The sequence below is a fragment of the Megalops cyprinoides genome, chromosome 9, assembly GCF_013368585.1.
Source record: "Megalops cyprinoides isolate fMegCyp1 chromosome 9, fMegCyp1.pri, whole genome shotgun sequence".
Taxonomy (NCBI): Eukaryota; Metazoa; Chordata; class Actinopteri; order Elopiformes; family Megalopidae; genus Megalops; species Megalops cyprinoides.
The window spans coordinates 28255393-28274326 of record NC_050591.1 but is presented as its reverse complement, the minus strand read 5'-3'; the positions used below and the strand labels follow the sequence as shown (position 1 = coordinate 28274326).

The 18934-nt window shown below is 46.0% G+C and overlaps 1 protein-coding gene across 1 annotated transcript in view; it reads left to right on the top strand.

Moving 5' to 3' along the window:
- Positions 1-18934, top strand: part of foxo1a (forkhead box O1 a) — a 39288-nt gene that overhangs the window by 13897 nt on the left and 6457 nt on the right. The window lies entirely within an intron of this gene.

The window sequence follows — 18934 nt, the reverse complement described above, 5'->3', positions numbered from 1 at the left end:
TCTCACTTGCAATGAAGTGACGTACACTGTATCCTATGAAATGTTACTGTCTCTCACACACACAAATGCATACTATGTATTGATTGCCCCATGCATTCTCTTCTATTTTAACACTGATGAGACATGATAGAGACTTAGAGACTTAGAGTACTTTATTTATCAGAACAATATGATGTCTTACCTGAAATACAAAATAATTTTAAGTGAGGTAATTAGTGGATCAGTAACACACATTAATAGCCTTTCGAGAAGTAACCTTTTAATAACCCTGTGGTATTAGAAGGGCTTCTCGCATTTCGCTGTTTGTGTTTCATCTTGTGTTTATATTTAGCCCTGCTCTGGGTTGTGATGTCATTTCTTGCTGTCACTTCCTGGTTGTACTAATGCAGGCCTGGAAGATACCTTGGTGGCTTCCTCTTTTCCTGTCAACTCTGGGCCCTTTGTCACAAAGAGCACACACTGCTTTTCAGCCTGTGTCAACAAACTAAAGGTCCCTCTTTATCTTTTTTCTGTGGTTACAGATTGGATGTGTCATTGGTTTTCAGCATGGACTGTTAGAATTTCTCCAACAGTCCATACTAACTGTTTAGTTAGTAGTGTTTATCTGAGCAACAAAGTTGTGAAATTAAATTTTATCAAGAAATTTACACACGTATCTGTTACTTCCGCAAGAGTAACTGAATGGAAAAATATCTATGTATGTATGGAGGAAAGTATGGAGAAGGCAGTTGTTGACTGTTATTATTTATTTCATTTCTAGTGTCATTTTTTTTTATTATTGCTATTGCCGTTGTATTGATTTTAAATATAATCAGGTGATTATATTCTGTTCACTCCTGTCAGTGCCTTTGTATCTGTTATAAATTGCCTGGCAAAACAAAGGATGACTTACAGAGTGTAAGCTCAAGCTGCTGAAGAAGTGTAAGAGCCTCAGTGTCTCTTCTCACTTCACTACATTATCTCATTTTGATATCGTCAAGTCATCGATTCCTTTCATTTGTTATTATTCAGCAGGATATGTTTTTTTTTTTTTTTGGGCATTCTTCACAGTTTTTTGTTGCAATCTGCAGAAGGTACTGCGCTTATGCATTGGCACTGCAGAAGTTTCCCTGCAAATCATCCCCGACACCAGTTAAAGACAGCTAAAAGCTGAAGTGCATCACTGACATCACAGCTTGACCCTTTGGCTTTGTTGGAGCTAGGCTCTGCAGGACCGGGGCGGCTTGCATATTTAGCACACGATAACCCACTTAAGTAAACAGACCTGTTTTGTACTGACAGCCCCGGCCGTCCCAAAGCTGTTTGTCATCCACTCCTGGGCGTGACATCACGAGGAGGGTGACCCTGCCTGGGTAAACCCTGGCCTTTCTAGAGGGTGACGAACAGGGCGTGTGCCCGGTCTCTACACTCACCCATGAAAGAGGGCGTTCCACTACTATCTGTCCTGCTGCTGTCAAGACATCAGTGTGCAGTGGTACTTACCAATCTGGGCTTGTTGCCAGAGAGCTGCAGTTTCGGTTCCTAGGTTGGGCGCTGCAAGTGCACATGTATGTCAGGGTATTGAATTGCTTAATACCTAGTGGCACAAAAGGATACTAGACAGAAAAGCAAACTATGCAAGCTGTCCTGGATAAGAGCAATTACACAGTGAATAAGTAGTATAAAATATTCTTTAAAGTAAATAGCGTGTAGTAATTGTAGCCTGTCCTGGAAAGGAATGCAATGTGAACTGAGTGACCTGCTGTTGGGTTTAAGCGGTGACCTGGAAAGGCTGAGGTGATTTGACTTCTTATCCAAATGAGATTATAGAGATGAGAGGTAGAGAGCTGAAAGCCCCCAGGGTCCCTCAGGTCAGCAGTTACCTGTGTCTGTATTTTAGCGAACTCTATACTCACAATATCTATATGTTAAACTTTACTGAGCCAGACTAATGTGGCTACAGTGCTACTTATGTTCTTTTGCACAATAGATATGGGTTCACTGGTTTCACAGGAACTGTTCCATATTTCTACTGTCTTGTGTAAAACATGGAGTGGCTGGCCGGCATGTCCCAATGGTGATACTGCCACATCTTTGAGGGCTCAGATTTATGTGATATTAGCCCAGATTTTACATGGTTTCAGTTTACAAAGAGGGCAGAGGGCATTTTTGATTTGATTTGTAGGTAGGTTATGGGAACGTGGACCTGACTGAAGCTGAAAAACAGGAAAGAAGGCACCGTGAAAAAAAGAAGGGTAAAAGGGTAGGAATGAGAGGATGACATAAAAGAAAGATTAGCGAGGAGAGGGGAGTGGCACCTCTCGCACTGAGCTGAACTGCTGAAGTGGGTGCTGGGGGTGACAGCAGTGGGTGAGTTCAAGGCTGAACAGTGGGAGAGAGGGAGTGAAAGAGAGAGCAAGAGTGGAGTGAAGCTTGCTGGTGTCGCATCAGTGCGCGAGCCTGGGTTTAAACAAGGCTGTGAAACCCATGGCGCCTGCCCCCTCTCCACTGTGCCGCCAGGCGTAGCCATGCACGGAGCTCCAAGATGGAGAGCGTACCTGTCGAGTCATCGAGACTAATTATGGTCACTTGATAAATCTGAGTTGAGTCTGTGGAGCTGCGGAGGGAAGGCAAAGGAGTGGCTGAATCTGAGAGATTTGATGAGATGCAGCTTGCAGTCACGTATGGTGTGCACAGTCTGTGGGTGTGTGTGAACGTGTGTTACTACAGACTGTGCTCACGTTTGCTTCACCACACCGGCGTGTATGCAGAGTGAAATGCTGACAAGAAAATAAAACTGGATATATCTGCCCATATGTCTGCCCTTATCTGTGTTTAGCAGACAGAAGTCAGAGATAGGCTGATGCTCAAAGCTTTTTCTTCACGTCAGACTGTGTACATGTATATTTTTCTTTGCAGATCCCTCCTGAAATTTCACCAAGCTCAATGAGACAGGAGCAGAGGGTTTTTTGAAGAATAAATAAAAGGAGGCAATTACTACACTTGTTGTTTGCCATTTTAATGGGAAGTGGCCCTTGCTGTCACTGTCAGCTGTATAAGTAACAGGGTTTTTCCGGGTCAAGACCACTCTTGTAATACCACCTATTTTTTGATTTGTTTTATGTGATATAACATACATGAACATCCATTGGCTGTACCCCCTTCCAATGCTAGCATAGATGTGTCGAGTTGGAGGTGGGACTGTGAGATGGAAAACATTTTTCTCCCTAATCCTCCCTCAGTGCCGTGGGGCAGACCTGCGTCCCCACACCCAGAGGCAGTGAACTCTGAGAGGGGACCGTCAGTGTGCCCTTCCTGTCCCACCCCTACCGCCGCGCCCAGCTGCATGTCAGGAACTGCGGCCGCACACACTGGACCCTTATGCACCCGAGCGCAGACACACCCCATCTGAAAGACGGCCATTGAAGTACCCCTGCTTCAGTCCTTCCCCTGATCCGGTCCTGTGCGTTCACAGGTTCATAACACATACAGGCACGCTCGGCGGAAGCATACGCATGCTCTAGCAGGCTCGGCAGACACGCACACCCACAGTGCGCTGGCCAACACGCAGAAAAGACTTCAGTCAGTGGCACTTGTTAGACCTATGCTGTAGTTCACAGGAGTAGTTGCAGGAGTTTTTCCTTTGTGAAGTTTGCTGAAAAGGATGTAAACGTGCTTTGGTTGTACCTGCACTCAGCAAACATCCTTCTTCCTTTACACGTCATCCCCTGTAGGGCCACCTCAGCCTGAGTCCTGTTGGAGGACAGAAAGGTCACGCCGGAGGTGCTTCCTGCCAGACGAAGATCACAAGCACCCACGGCATCTCTCACAAGAACGAACAGCTCGAGCAGCTCTTTCTCGGCTTCCTTCTCAGCCACGCTGCTCTCGCGCCAGTGAACTCACAGCCATGACTAATGTCCAGATTTCAATGCACCCTCCCACGTGTTCCTCTTTTGGTCTTGGTGACAAAGCCTCGCGCGCTGCCACAGTCCTCTGTCCTTTTTTCATCCTCGTTATGCTCTTCTTCTGTCCCTCCATTTTGCCAGGGGTCAAGGTCGTGTTCCTCAGATGGGGCGTTACCTTATCTGAGGATGCAGGAGAGCAGAACATTGGTACAATCAGCGTCAGAGCATTCCGTGAGACTGATTCAGATGGAAAGGGAAATAGCGATCAGAAAGAGCTGTGCGTGTGAGTGTTTCGGTAACTCAGTGGAAACGCGTAAACCGCTCCGTCTTTAGAATTGCTGGTCTTGCATCAAGTTCTTGAGAAACTATTGTAGTTGCCTCAAAAAATCAGACTCGTGAGAAGTTTCCTTTTTCCCCTCTTCCTCTTGTTTTCGCTCGGTCCCACTCCTGTGCTTTGATTAGGAAACATGAGATCTTTAACCCTCTTTCTTTAGACGCTCCCCCACGCTGTCTCTCTGGGTCCAGCGTCTCCTGTGTTTTGCATACGGGCCCAAAGGCATTAGCGGGATCACTATCAGCACAAGCCAGGACTTCCTGTGCCGATACAATGGAGGCGGAAGTCTGCTAATAGCGCTGCTCTCGGTCACTCTGCCTGCTCTTTCACCCGGCCGCGCACAGTACAGGAGCCCCAGGGTATCAGGGAATGTACAGTAACGCACACAGTCACGATGCCGACACTATATCAACACGCACAAAGGCCCCCAGTATGTTTTCCAAGCCTGACTGGGGGGGAGATTGACAGGGGCCGTGCACACAAACTCTCGGAATCTTTTACGGAGGTGAGCGAGATGCGGAGCGCTTGCCAAGAGGTCCTCGGTCCCAGCGAGCCGCCCCGGCCCCTGCCTGCCAGGTCTGATCTCTCGTTACCCGCTGAAACTCGGAGAGGAAGTCCTGGGGTCACTGAGGACGTTTGGGGGTGCTCTGGACTCCAGCCATCAGCGCTCCACCAAAGCAGCCCTGCCACTTTACGGCCACTTATCTCAGAGAAAATGTGCTGCAAAGCAAAAAAAAAAAAAGAAAAAAGAAAAAACAAAACTCTCTGATCCCTTAAAGAGTGGGGAGAATGTGAACTATTCTCCAGATTTTCATACACTGTCAGATTGTGGCAGAGCTCGAGACTGATTCCACTTCAAAAGCCTTCAGCTGAGAGTGATTTCATGCATGTGTCTGACTGGCTGTATAGAATTAAATGTCAGTTTACATAAAAACTAATGGTGAGTGATGCCATCACGGACAGCTCCGGGAAAGCTCATGTCTCGGGGTTTCGATGAGTGATTTTCCTTGGCCTTATGGTTGGAAAGGGGTAGGTGATTAAGTGCGTAAATTTGTACCTCTTCCAAAGAGTCTTGTATGGTCTGTGTGCTTACATTCATATGCACAAGTGTGTGTGTGTGTCTGTCTGAGTGAGAGTACCTTCCTGGAAGTCACACAAGCCAGGAGCATGCAGGCCCCCTCATATAACCAAAAATTGAATTGTGGGAGCTTTGCGCTAACAGCATGCTCTTTCTCTGGGCCTCCTCTGTCTGAGCCTTTCTCCGGTTCACCAAATTCAATATTGGAGGTTGACGTCAGTCTGTGACAAAGGCTCCTCTTTGTGCCTGAAGCTCAGGGTTAGCCTGTGATCAGCTGTGTCCAGTGGCGTACGTGTCCTCCCCTGGGGTGGGGGCGGAGGGGGGCGAGGGGGGCGGGGGTTACGCAGAGGGAGGTGGTGAAGATCTCTCTGGTGCCATGTATTAGCAGTTGTTTTTTAACCCCCATGTGGTTTAAGGGCTTTGCTTCTGAGATGACCAAAAGAAGGAATTTTAAAAAGCCAACATTTTACCATATTTTGCTGTATGATAGACCAGTTTTTTTTTTTTTTTGACCATGTGATGCATGGTCCCTGTTTGTGAGCAATTGGCCATGCTTTCTCAGTGTTCAGGGCCTTGCTATCGCTTGTTTTTCCACGAGTACTGTCTTTTCTTCCTCTCCAAGCCATTTCAATAATACATGACAATTTATAAATATTGAAGGATTTCTGTGTATTTATCTCCTGCCGTCTGCTTCCCTTTCCCGTGGCCTTAATGGGCACGTCTGACGTTCGAAACGGTAGGGCAGGGAATATCACTCAGCTTTGTCTGCCAATGACTACGATAACCTATCAGGGCAAACACAGGAAATCAGCGGGGGCTCGGGAGCAGCCATTGTCTCTCTCAGGGGCTTTGTTTCTGTATGTTTTTTTTTTCACCTTTTATTTAATTTATGCGGAGGAGTTTTGCATCTGCCTGAGCCTGTCCTCATGGGTAGGTTAAACAGAACAGATAAGAGCAGGTTGTGATCAAACGCCTTGCACAAGAGCATGAGAAGGATCACTTTTCATTTTAGAACCAGGCTGGCTGTGGATGTACCGCTACTTGCCACAGGGATACAGGTGTGTAAACTACAGCACAGCTGTGCTGAAGTACAGATGTGGTACAGTAGTCTTTAAAATACAGATGTGGTTCAATCGTCTGTAAAGCACCAATATGGTTCAGTAGTTCGTGTCGTATACTCAAGTCTTGAAATGGATAACAACCTACTGTACTGGGCCAGTGTGTTGTGGAACAAATGTAATAGTCTGTACAGGCCTCTTCCACAAAAGCCCCTCTGCTGAACTGAGATTATTTTCACATTTACATCGTTGATTTGAGCAGATGTCCTTATGAAGGGCAACTTGCAAAGCAGGCATTTTGTACATTGCCCATTAATGCAGGAGGGTATTTACTTAACTCAGTATGTTTGGGACTTTGGTAGAGTTCTTTATGTAGGATTTGAACTTACACATCGAACTTGCACCTAAGAGCGTGTGTGGATGCCTGTGTCTCGGGTGCTAGGCTTTGTTTGGTTAGCTTTCATTTTAGCCCTCCTCTCTCTTCAGTTATTACATCTGAATACTTGCTCTTGGGAATGAACCAAGGGACTCATCCAAAATTTGAAGTCTGTATGCACAGTCCTAGCTTCTAGTGCCAATCTCCTCCCAACTTCTAAATTTCTCTCCCTGTCTCATGTAGTCTCTGACTCAGTCACCTGTAAATGTGAAGCACCGTATAAACGACAGGATGTGGTAAGCCTACTGAAGTTGTCAGTGATCTACAGTATTAATAGTTTCTATCTCATCTTTCCATCAAGTACTTTCTGTATGATTGCATTTCACCCTCTGCAGAGCCGTTGCCTGTAATGCAAACGCTCGGTGCGGGTGATGTGGTCACAGATCTGGGTTGTAATATATCACCGTATATATGGTGGAGAGACAGATGAACATCCGTCAGAGTTTTTGCACTCTTATGACGACTGTAACCTGGTGTGCACCTGTCTTCTTTGCGCCTTGCACCTAATACTTCCTTGCGATAAAGATCAAACTTATCTCGCTGACTGCCTCCAGCTATGTCTGTTTGGTTTGACACCCTACCTGCTAATGAGACAAATTTCTTGTCAACACTCTTGGCACACTAAGGCGGTGGCAGATGTGGACTTAACAAAGTGGGGGGGGAGTGAAAACGGTGACAACGAACTCAGACCTCTATGCTCAGCTCGCTTGGACTTCTCTGTGAAATGGCATTTTGTACATTTTGTGTCGTACCCTTGGGTAAAGTGCTTAACCTGAATTGCCTCGGTGAAAAATCCAGCTTTGAAATGTGAATTGGAAGCTGTATAATTTGCTTTGGATACTGATGTCTGCTAAGCTCAATATGATGTTGTAAACTGGCAGGATGTTAGAATGACCACCACACCACCCCCTGCTGGTGCACTTTCCTGAGATTTTGTAGTTTTATGTTTATGATAGCTGCAATCGTGACTCTTCTCTGTCCTTATTCTGACTTATAATTTACACGTGTAAAAAGAGACCCTTTGCTTTGGTTGATTTGTAATATGCGGTTTTGAATATTTGCACCTGGTCATACTCCCTATTCCTCGGCTGAGGCAGAGTGCCACAACAGCCCACATTTGTTTTACATGCATTTTTGGCATTACTACATAATTATACACGTTGTATTATTTTTATGCGGAAAATGTGGTTATTTTAATTATCCTTTTTCCCCATCATAGGTCATCAGTACAGTACAGGTTGATTTCCGCTTTGCCTTACAGATGATAACAGTCTCCTGTAAAATCTCAGTAAGGCTCATTTGACATAAAATAACACAATACTGCCCATAATGATAATAACAACAGTATGAGGATAGAAAAGGTCGGAGTCTGGCTCATGAGTGTTGCGGTTTTGGTCACTTTCTGGTTGAGAAAGTTGCTCTGTCAGGGAATCCCCCCCCCCCCCCCCCCCCCCCCGTACTTTTGGCCGTCTCTATGTGATCTGTGGTTACACAAGACCAGGGTCTGATTAGATTTCTCTTACACTGTGCTGACAAAGGGGGGTTTTCAGCACGGCCGCGTGTCACTTTGGAACTTATCTCCAGGGAGCCGGTCCAAGCAGGTGATCTGCATTTCTCTTCCAAGCACAACTTACACGAGTAGTTATCCCACAGTTACTGGGAACTGACTCTGTCACCTCAGCTCAGGGGCACTGTTCTCCATGTCCAGCTGAATGCAGCCTTTATTTTGCATAGAGGTGCTGAGGGAAATGAGTGTAGCAGTTTTCTTTAAAAGAAATGAACTGTTTTACAGGCAAGAGATCCCTCCATCAGTCAGATGAAAAGTGGATTGTGGGGGATTACATGTGTTGTCCCAGGTTTTGTGGATCATCCAACACAAATTGTATACTGTACGTGACTCTGATTGATAGGGTCATCTCAGAGAGGAGTTAGAGTGACAAAGCTGTAGGGTGTGTGTGTGTGTGTGTGAGTGTGAGTGAACTGAGTTACAGCTGAGTTGTAGGGCATGTGAGAGGGAGTCAGGGCAGAGGCACTTTACCCAGCTGCTCTCCTAGAAAACCTCAGCGCTACCGCAATAAGCATAAACTGACTTGAGAACTGACAATTACAACAGCAGGGTTCTATGAAAGAACCTGTTGCTTTGAGTGATGCTGTCCTGGCGTCAGCTCAACTGTTTCTCATGTGCTGTAACACCAGAAGCAGTGCTGTTACTTGCATTGCATTTGGCATTCACTGACATTGACTTTTCCTCCATTTTATTCTTGGTATGCATGTACAGTTTTTATTTTTTTCTTTTCATTTTTGATTTTCTGATTTTCTTTCCGGTCTCTCTTCCTTCCATCTAATAGAATGTGGAGCCTTAATCTCTCACGACTGCTCGGCTGCTTCAACTCAAACTTTCAACCAAGCACGTTGCTTTCAAACGACACATTCATTGCATGAGTGCTGAGTAGGGCATATGCTAAGCACAGATACAGATAGAGTGAGTCACATTTAATGCGTGCCACTGTCAGTCAATATGCACACACTCTCCGCCTCTTTTTTGTTTAAGTAATTGAACAGTTCTGCTTATCTCATGCTAGATTGTGCTAGTTCCCTGGCAATACATTATGTGTCTGCGGAAACTATTTGATTCCTTTTTGAAACGCTCCATTCAATGTTAAAGAGGGAAATTTTGTTTCCAGTGGTCAAATCTGAAATTGCATCTGTGTCCAAGCTGGCGTAAAAGCTGGGTGTCTGGATTTAGTTGCCTTTTATGTTACCATTAGCCTTGCTTCCTTACCCTAGACCAAAAGGTTGACATTGAAAGCACCAGTTCATGTGGGTTTTGAACCTCACCTGCAAGGCTGTACTTAGTCTGTGAGACCTGCTGAGCTGGAGATGCTGTAATGACAGGGCTGCGCTTTTTCAGTCTCCTGTTAACCACAGCACTTCAGCTCTTCAAGTGTCAGCGGAATGCCTTTGCTGTAGACATGACAGAACAAGGGGCGGGGGGGGGGGGGGGGGGAGCTTGGCTTGCCTTGCAGAAGTCATACAATCAAGGCCTGGTGTTTGTATTTTACCACCGTTCCTCAGAGTCACAGCGCAGGGTCAGGTGACAGCGAGCCCAGAGATTGCCAGGTACAGAGCTAGAAGCAGGGGACACCCAAGTGCTGGCCTCAGAGATACAGCACTCCTCTCAAATCTCTGTCGTCTGTGGCTGCTTGCTTGGGTGGAATTTGCGCATCTCTGTGAAGGTGTCAAATGATTTTGAGGGCATAAGGTTACGTGGCAGTGCCGTACAGTGGGGCTTTTCAATCAGGTCAGGCCCCCAGCAGAAGCCAGACTGTTCCACGGGGGAGGCTCTTTCCCCCGACTTCTGGTTCTGACGAGGCCGGTTTCAGTCGCGATGTCGGCTGACTCAGACCAACCAAAGCCGCGGGTGTAATGCTCACTTGGGTTTTTTTCTCGCCGCGCTTCAGGAATGAGTTTGAATGGTAAAGCAGGGACGCTCGGCTCAGTCCTCTGGGTCCAGGTAGAGTGCCACCCAGCGTGGAGGAGGGACAGGGGGGAGAGAGGTGAACAGTGCGCCCTTTGAGGACCCCTGGCAGGAACGCCGCATGAAAGGGCACTGTGTCCTCAGAACCCGTGACCCCAGCCGCTGGTGGTCAGAGGCGTAGATCCTGTGCACACACACAAAGTCACGCTAACACACTTGGGCTCAAACACACACACTCTTCCAGCACAGTAAGGTACAGTCATGATTATGCAGTCATGGGCACAGGTAGAGCTCCACCACTTGCAGATAGACTCAACCAAGTATAGAGATCAATTATAGCCACACACGTACCCCAGTGCTACACAAACATACCCACAGGGACACACAGTGCTGCACACATGGTTATACAGCAGCACGTGGTCAGTGCAGTTTGGAATGCTGTTGTATTATGCATTAAATATTTAAATCCATGATTGAGAGGCCAGCTGTGCGTACTCCAGAACCCAGTCTTCATCCCGTGCAGATGACATGCCTGGCATAACTGCCGCTTCAAGCATGTGTGGCAAGTAACCTAAATGGTCTTTTGTTCTCTTTTTTTTTCTGGGAAGGTCTGGTCAATTAAAAGGAAAAACACAGATGGGCAATGTACTTCTGAGTATTTACATGTTGCTCAATTTGTTCATGAGAACAGTTATCTACTTGTAAAAAAGGAAGTGTGCCATTGTCTTGTTGGGAATTTGAACCCATGATCCTACCATCTCTGTCCATTGTACTAAATACTAATAGGCTGCCCTGTATTGAGTCATTGCAGAGGCTGGGAGGAGCGCATATACCAGACGTGTCATCCACCATAATGGCTTTCGAGAGCCGACATCGCATATTATGAAGGGCATCTATCAGCTGGTCTGCTGTTATGACCTGTTTATGGATGCTCCTTTAACACCTGACAGAATTGCATTGAGGCGTTCTTCAGCTATCGTGGAAGTGTCATAGGCAGCAAGAAGCTTTTATAATTATACACTGTGAGGTAAAGCATCAAATTTTTTGAAAATCTTTTTGGCCATACCGGCTATCGAAACTGTCAAGGTTGAGTAATTTCAGCAGTGCATCGGCAGTCACCCAACTCGTTGGTGACTCATTTCTGACATCGTGCATCACGTTTCTCGCTCTGGGAGGGTGCGCTGGAATAACTGAAACGGGGAGAGTGAGAGAGGGAGGAAGTGAAATAAATGTATCAGAATCAAATGGCTATAAGCTGCCGGAGTTGTAGCTTTTTTCCAAAAAAGGATCAAATATATGTCAAATTCCACGGCCCTCATATTGTGTTTGTTTATGTCATAGGGAGAAACACTTGAAAATTGTGTTCAATTTACGGTTGATGGCTGTTGAAGCCTGCTCTTCTTCAGCGTGAAATACAGATACGTTCAGATAAATGTGTAAAAGGAAAGGGGAGCGTTTGAAGGGAAGCAGGCAGTGAGGTGTGGAGTGAGAAGGGCGGTCAGTAAAGGCAGAAGGCATGAGTGTGGGAGACAGGCACGGCAGGGGAGCAAGGTGAGAGCCCTTCCTCTGTCTGCGTGAGGACGTGGGCGAGGCGTGCTGTAACAAGCCCGGCCACACCGCTCCTCCGGCAGAGAGCGAGCCGCAGAGCTGAGAGAACGCACAGCAAGGCCCCGGCTTCCGCGCGAGCGCACTGCGGGCTACTGGAGACGACAGACGACTCTCACACGTCACGTCTGAGGGCCCCTTCTGCTTTTGTGTGTGTGTGTGTGCGTGAGCGTGTGTGGGTGTGTCTGCATGTGTGTGTGTGTGTCTGCGTGTGCATGTGTGCGCCCTCGCCTGTCAGCGCCTGCGGAAGAGCTGCGTTCATCACAGAATAAACTCATTGACCCTTTCGCAAGGGGAGAACACTCCCCTCCCTCTCCCTCCCGCCCCCTCCCTTCCTCCCTCTCTCTTATACAAACCACAGAAACAGAAACAGACAGATACACAGGCACCCTTATGGGCAGGGCCGCGGTTCCACGACCCTCTCCCCGCCCCAGCTTACTGTTGCACCCTGTGGTTGACCTTTAACATCTGCGGCACCTCACTGGTCAAGCTGCTTTTGGAAAAAAATGGTGATCAATACTATGAAGCATAAAGATTTTTTTTTTTTCATATCACTGATTGGTGGACTCATTGCACATTTCTAGATGGCTTATTACAAAGAATTACTCCAGTTACATGCATGCTCAGAGGTGGAAAAATAAGGGTGTGTTTATGAAATTATTTAATATAAGCCAGATTTCTCTCCGGGACTGTTCTTTACTGTCTGATTTCACTTAACACGTCCCCCCTTGATTTATTCATCTAGTCTGATGAATGTAGCTTTTTTAAACAGCGATACCAGTGGGGTCCAAATGAAGTACAATCCAACAGAGTTTGAGCTCCCTGTTATGCACCTCCTGGAGTGCTGTAAAGTGAAATGTCCTAAATCAGAATGGATTACCTTGGGATACCATGGGATCACCATGGGATACCTTCTGTGAAATGTATGTGGAAGGGTGTCCACTGTGGTGATGGTGATCTCGTCATTCTCACGAGCTGGCTGGAACTGAGCATTTAAAGGCCCACTTTAGTCACTGTCACTCACTGTCTGTCCTAGGACATATCACACTTAGACATGAAACACTTCGACTTCACCTCCACCCTGAACTCCACATTCCGGCCTTTTTCAGAGGTTTCAAAAATCTAGGATTGACCAAACCTCACGTGACTGAAATGAGTGACTTTTCCACGCATTGATATTGTACATTCTATTCAGCCATGCCTGTGTGTCAAGATTAATATCCAATGGCATGAGCATTGCTGCAAAATGACTCTTTCTGGCCATGTTTCTTGCGGTTGCTATCTGTCCAAATGTGTACACAGCAACGAAGCTGTGCGTCAGTGTGTCTGTCTCCCTGTCTGCGAGGGGTAGTGTGGTGATCAGTGGAACAAACCTCAGCGCAGCTGGGAGGAGCCAGGGAAAGCCCAGCTCGAGTAGCGATCCTGTGGTTTGGCCCTGCGCTCCGCGGTCGGCATTCCAGGACTTTCTCCCTCTCCCTCTGAACCGCTCTTCCTGGCTGACAGGAAGTCAGCCCCACTTCCTGCGACAGTCTTCTTTTATGTGGTCACTTCCTCATGCTTGGCTAAGCTGCAGCAGGCCCGCCAACTGTCATGTTAGCGCTGTTTGCGTGCGCCGAGTACGATCGGGCGCGCTCAGATCGAGTTGCCCGGGTTCAGGGTGATTCTGGTGGCAATAGTGCACACATTTTTATTATAATCCATACTCTTCCCTTCAAAGCTGAAATACAGTGCTGCACAAGAATTTGGTATTCATGCTAAATAAATCTAAAGTGTTGCATTTCATTCCACTCCAAAATCAGTATGCGTTTAGGCCTTTTTAAATAATGGGAGCACAGACAACACTAACAAACACCCCCATTAGCCTGAGGTTGTACTCTCTGTGATATAGCCTAGAAATGTACTGCATGCCAATGGCGTCTTTTCACTTACTGGAACATGTTTTGTATCTGTTTAATCATTAATGTTCTGTACATCCGTTGAAAAGCGTGTTATGGCTTTGATTAACAGCACTTGGATTTTTGTATTAGAGTTCTGCTTTGACAGCATGCAAACATAGACAGCATCCGCTCTGTGTTTTTTCCTTAATGAATTGGAATGTAGTATCTGGTCCAAAACAACTAACCTGTTCTGTTATCATGAAGTTGCAGTTGTAAACCGTGCAGAATTGATATCCAATACCTTGGAAGTCATCACTACACTGGCACATGAGGATCCATAAAAAGAGATACTGGCATGCCGATCGGGATTACAGCCGCCCTTTGAGCCAAATCATTGGTCGAAATGTTGGGGAAGATGCACTATAACCAGACAGAGAACAAACAGATGATGTCACAGGCCAGAGTTTCCAGGAGAAGTGGTCTGGTAGCTATGGCATCAAAACAATGTGTCTATAGACGAGGGGGGGAAAGGCGCGTGGTGATTCAGGCCTAGTGGAGTCTGCATCCGTCACCCCCATATGATGGCCAAGAAGAAGGGTGTAGAGTAGCACACTGTCTGGCCACCCCGGTTCTTCAAGACCCACTGTGGGTCCAGTGCACTCTCAGTTCTCAGAATTCGTCATCACAGCTCGATACAAACCGCCAATCCACTGCTACACTGTCACACACTCGCCTTCCTCATCCCCCACAGACGCCGCTGTCTGGAGAAGGAGGTTGAGAAAAGGGGACAAGGAGGTTTCAGGGAGGTCATTCAGAAAGCCACGGCCTCTCACTGCGTCTCCGCAGGCTCACGTGAACAGAGGAGTGCTTTGTTCTTCCGCTTTTTAAGTCCTGGACCACACCAGACTTCAGAGACACAGAGCAGACCGGTCCTTCCCATGAGCCTCTGCTCAGACGCTCTGGCGGCCAGACTCTCCCCACACCACATAAAGAGTCCTGCCATGGTATTTGTCTGAAGGCCCTTTTTTATTGCTTGACTGTCTGAATTTAGTCTCTCTCTCTCATGTTTTGGGGCTATCCCAAAAAAGTTAGATATTGAATTAACCAGAGTAGTAGTAGTAATGCTGGCGGGCAGTATTGTGCGGTTTTATTTCCAAGCTGTAGTATGTCTACCTTTCTTGTTTGTTAGGTGTAGCATGTGTGTCTACACTCTGTGGTCTGGACACCTTGTTTGTGGCAATGACACAAATCCCCGACAAAGACTTTCTTAGAGTCAGAGACACTCTCCTGATTTCTATGTTATTGCCAGCAGTACTGTCAGTAAGCTGAATTGTTTAATGACGTGTAGACCTCCTTGTCAGGGAAGCTGCAGCTCCAGACAGTTGCCGTCTTGCATGCGTTGTAATGTCCTGCATGTGCACTTTATTTAGAAATGGCTTTTTTTTTTGGTTTTCTGAGCATGACAACAGAGAGGTGGTGGCCAGGTCTCTGGAAAGGTCGTGACCAAGTAGACCATTTCCGCTTCTTTATCGGTGCCCTATCTTGCTTCCTCCCTTAATCCCATCTCTCTCATTCACTCTCTCTCCATGTCTCTCCCTGTCTCTCTCTGTCTCACTCTCTCTCTCCCTCACTCTCCTCCATTTCTCATTTTGGCTCTTCCCATTTGTATCTTTACAAAGAACCAGCGGCTGCATTGTGCTGCGCTGGTCTCGGTGAGGGGACGGTGTGCGGTCCTCCGTCCGGGGATGCGGGCTGTCCGCCGCAAGCAGGAGGGCCAGGCGGGGCCGGGCCGAGCGGAGCTTAAAACCCAGGCTGGGGACCAGATGTGGGGAAGTGAGTCACGAAAAGAGATGGCATTACTCAAGCCTCCTCTGCACTCACTAATCAGACCTCTGTTTGTGCAGGAAAATCCTGACGTCTGTCCAGGTTTTTCAGTCCCGCTTTAATCATCCTGTTATTCAAATGTCACACTGCACCACTTCTTTTTTTTTTTCTCTCAGTCAGGAACTTGTTTTAGTTCGGATTTTAAAAACTCCCACTGCACTCTCACACAGAATAAACAAGAGAGAGAGAACGAGATGGAAAAGGGGAGTGAGGTGTAGCATTGCCTGCTTATTGTTCTCTGGGGGATCAAAACATGTTTTCTACCACCTCTGTAACTGAAAACGTGCATTTGTACAGGACAGCAGCTAGTGTACCCCTCTGAGAATCAAAATAGGAAAACGCAAACAGAGTGGGGTTTTTTTTTTTTTTTTTTGCTTTCTGTAGGCTGTGGAGCTTTTAGTTTTCGATCCACATGTGCGTGTGCAGCAAACACATTACATGCAAGCCTACTCTTTTGCAGACTTGCTTTGTGGGATATCTGAGCCCCCCCCCCCCCCCCAAGGGCCAAAAAGAAACAACAAAAACAGCAACACAAGAATGACAGAAAAAAGGAAAAACAAATTCCTCGTCCAGGAACAAATTACATTGGTGGGGGGGGGGGGGGGGGGGGGGGGGAATATTGCGGTTGCTATGGTAACAAGATGTTTAGGAGAGGCAGAGATAAGGTTGGAGACACAACGGCAGGGGATATTAAAAGCGCTCAGAAATCCACTTCTATACACATGGACGCACATACACACCTGTTCCTAGAATTTGGATTCTGTGTGGTAATAAATATCATATGTAACATATGGGCATATCTCAGATAGGTTTAATAGGTGTCCTAAGAACAGCTTCCTACAGGGTTTTGTCAGAATAAACACTCCTTCGGAATGGCTATATAAAGTATTATTGAAAATGTATTGTTGAAAACCCTGGTAATGTCTTACATGAGCCAATTTTTTTGGTAGATTTTTAAAAGTCCTTTGTGCGTTATTGTCTCAGAAGCAGTTGTTTGGGCCGTTTTTTAAGGTTGGGGAACACTGATAACCCTGTTCAAAGTTCTCAGGACACGCTCTCAGGTAGTTGAAATATTGATTGTAGCAGCGCATTATAGCCCATTCATGGGATTTCCTGCTGTGTGTAGGAGTAGGCCATGAAAAAAACAACAAAGGAGGGAGTCTCTAGGTGTTGTTTTTGTTTGAGTATTTTGGAAGGAAATGACATAGTCGTTAAGGTGTTCCGTTGCTATGCCGGGAAAGACGCAAACATTTACACGATAGAGGTAATTTTTTTTTCTCTCTTATCGGGGCTTTTTTTTTTTTTTTTTATAAAATCCTCTGTGCTTACAGTGAAGAACAAAAACATTTCCACTGCTGTGTCTCAGGGCAACGTGGTGTGTGTCAGTGTTTATAAACCAAAGCGCAGCTTTTTTCTCTCTATTTTTCTTCTCATTCTGAGGTTGTGGAGCGGTTGGGTGTAACTCTTGTGGGTTGGAACAGGGTAGAACAGGTGAAACTGGGTGTGCAACAGTACGTGATTGTTATTGTGAAGGGGGATTAGATCAATTCACGTTGACCTAATTGTAGACAAAAAAAAGTTATCCGTGCACACTCAGACACACACACACATACACACACACACACACACACACACACACACATCACATTCCTGTGATGTGTCGATAACACAACTTGAAAGGGTGGTGCTGCACTGAGTCCCCTGTGTCTGTTGAACACACCCCTTTGAGGGCATTTCCCTCCTGTTCTCCTTCTGCCATTGAGTGACTTTCTGATTCAGATGTTACGCAACAGACATCTCAGCCTAGCTGGATAAAAATGGCTCAGAGAAAGCCTGGCTATTCATACAGTGTACCAAAACAACAAGCATTTGATTTGACCATGTATTGAAAATGTTTAAGGGTACAGTCTTGAAATTTGATTTAAGGAGTTCTCCACATAAAAGAAACGTATGTGCAGGCTTTCTGAAATTCTGAGATTCTTCTAAGGCAGTCACATTGGAAGAAGTGTTACTTTCACAAGGAGCTATATCTTGTGTCTCTTTCCTGCTCCAATAATCTGTATGTGCTAATTAAATGAGAGACATTTATTACAGTATTACAGTACAAAGATGTTGGTGCATTGATTTGCTAATCCTTTAAGCAGTCAGTTGGTCATTGTTTTCTTCCTCCATGCTGTTCAAAATGAAATGTGAAGCATCAGTGTGAACCTGTTAAATGTTATGTGTTTTGTTACTGTGCCAATAAATGTTTGACTGATTTCCCCCACCCAGCATTTGGGGATTTTCAAATAAATGGAGATTCCAATGAGGAATGAGGACTCCCCGCCCATGAAACATTAGTTGTTCTGATTTAGCCATGCATACCTCCACCACCCCTGTCACTGTTCCTACCCTAAAATCGAGTCATTTCTTGTTCTACATGCAATCATTTCACTACAGAGCATCTATAGCTTTTTTTTAACCATCCTTTTCGCAGATGGATAGACAGGCAGAAAGACAGACATATATACAGGGACAATCACATAACCTCTACTCTGCCAGCCAGAGGCAGAGTTGCATATGCAATATGTAGCCTGCAACTAGGTGATGGGGCACCTGGTTGCGCCTCATACAAAAACCCAGCTGGTCTTCACACAACCTCCCTGTCAACACCACTGAAGCCTGCTTCTGTTCATTACGTCCCCCTGCTCTCAGAAGTACAGTAAAAACATCACAGCGTACGTTATGTGACTTGACACATTTCCAGATAAACTTTTTTGATCCGCCTTATTTTGCAGAAAGAACCATACATTTGAAATAAACCACATTCATTTAATTCCAGTTTAGAGAAGCAGTGGCAGTGGAAGTAACTGTAGATTTATGGCCTACAGCTCTGTGATCACCAATATAAAGAAAATACAATTTCTCAGAACCCAAATAAGCAGCGGGTAAATTACTTGTTTCTACATGCCTCACAGCTTTATTAAAGCAGAAAGAGATGAGTAAGTCTGAAATAAAAGACTTTGGTAAAATGGCACTTACGTAGCAATTGTTGCCTACAGACAGGCTGTGGCATGTAATGGGGGAGAAAATGAATTATCATTTTGGGGAATATCAGGGAGATTGCTGATGGTTAGGCTATATTTATACTTGTGTGGAAAATGCAGTAAAATAAGCTGTTAGACAGTCATATGGTCGCTAGGGTTAGCTTCTTAGACCACGCTACTGGGGCCGCAGTGGGTTGGTGGTGTAGCATGGTGGTAAGGAGCAGGACTCGTAGGTTGCCGGTTCGATTTCCCACACTGCTGTTGTATCCTTGGG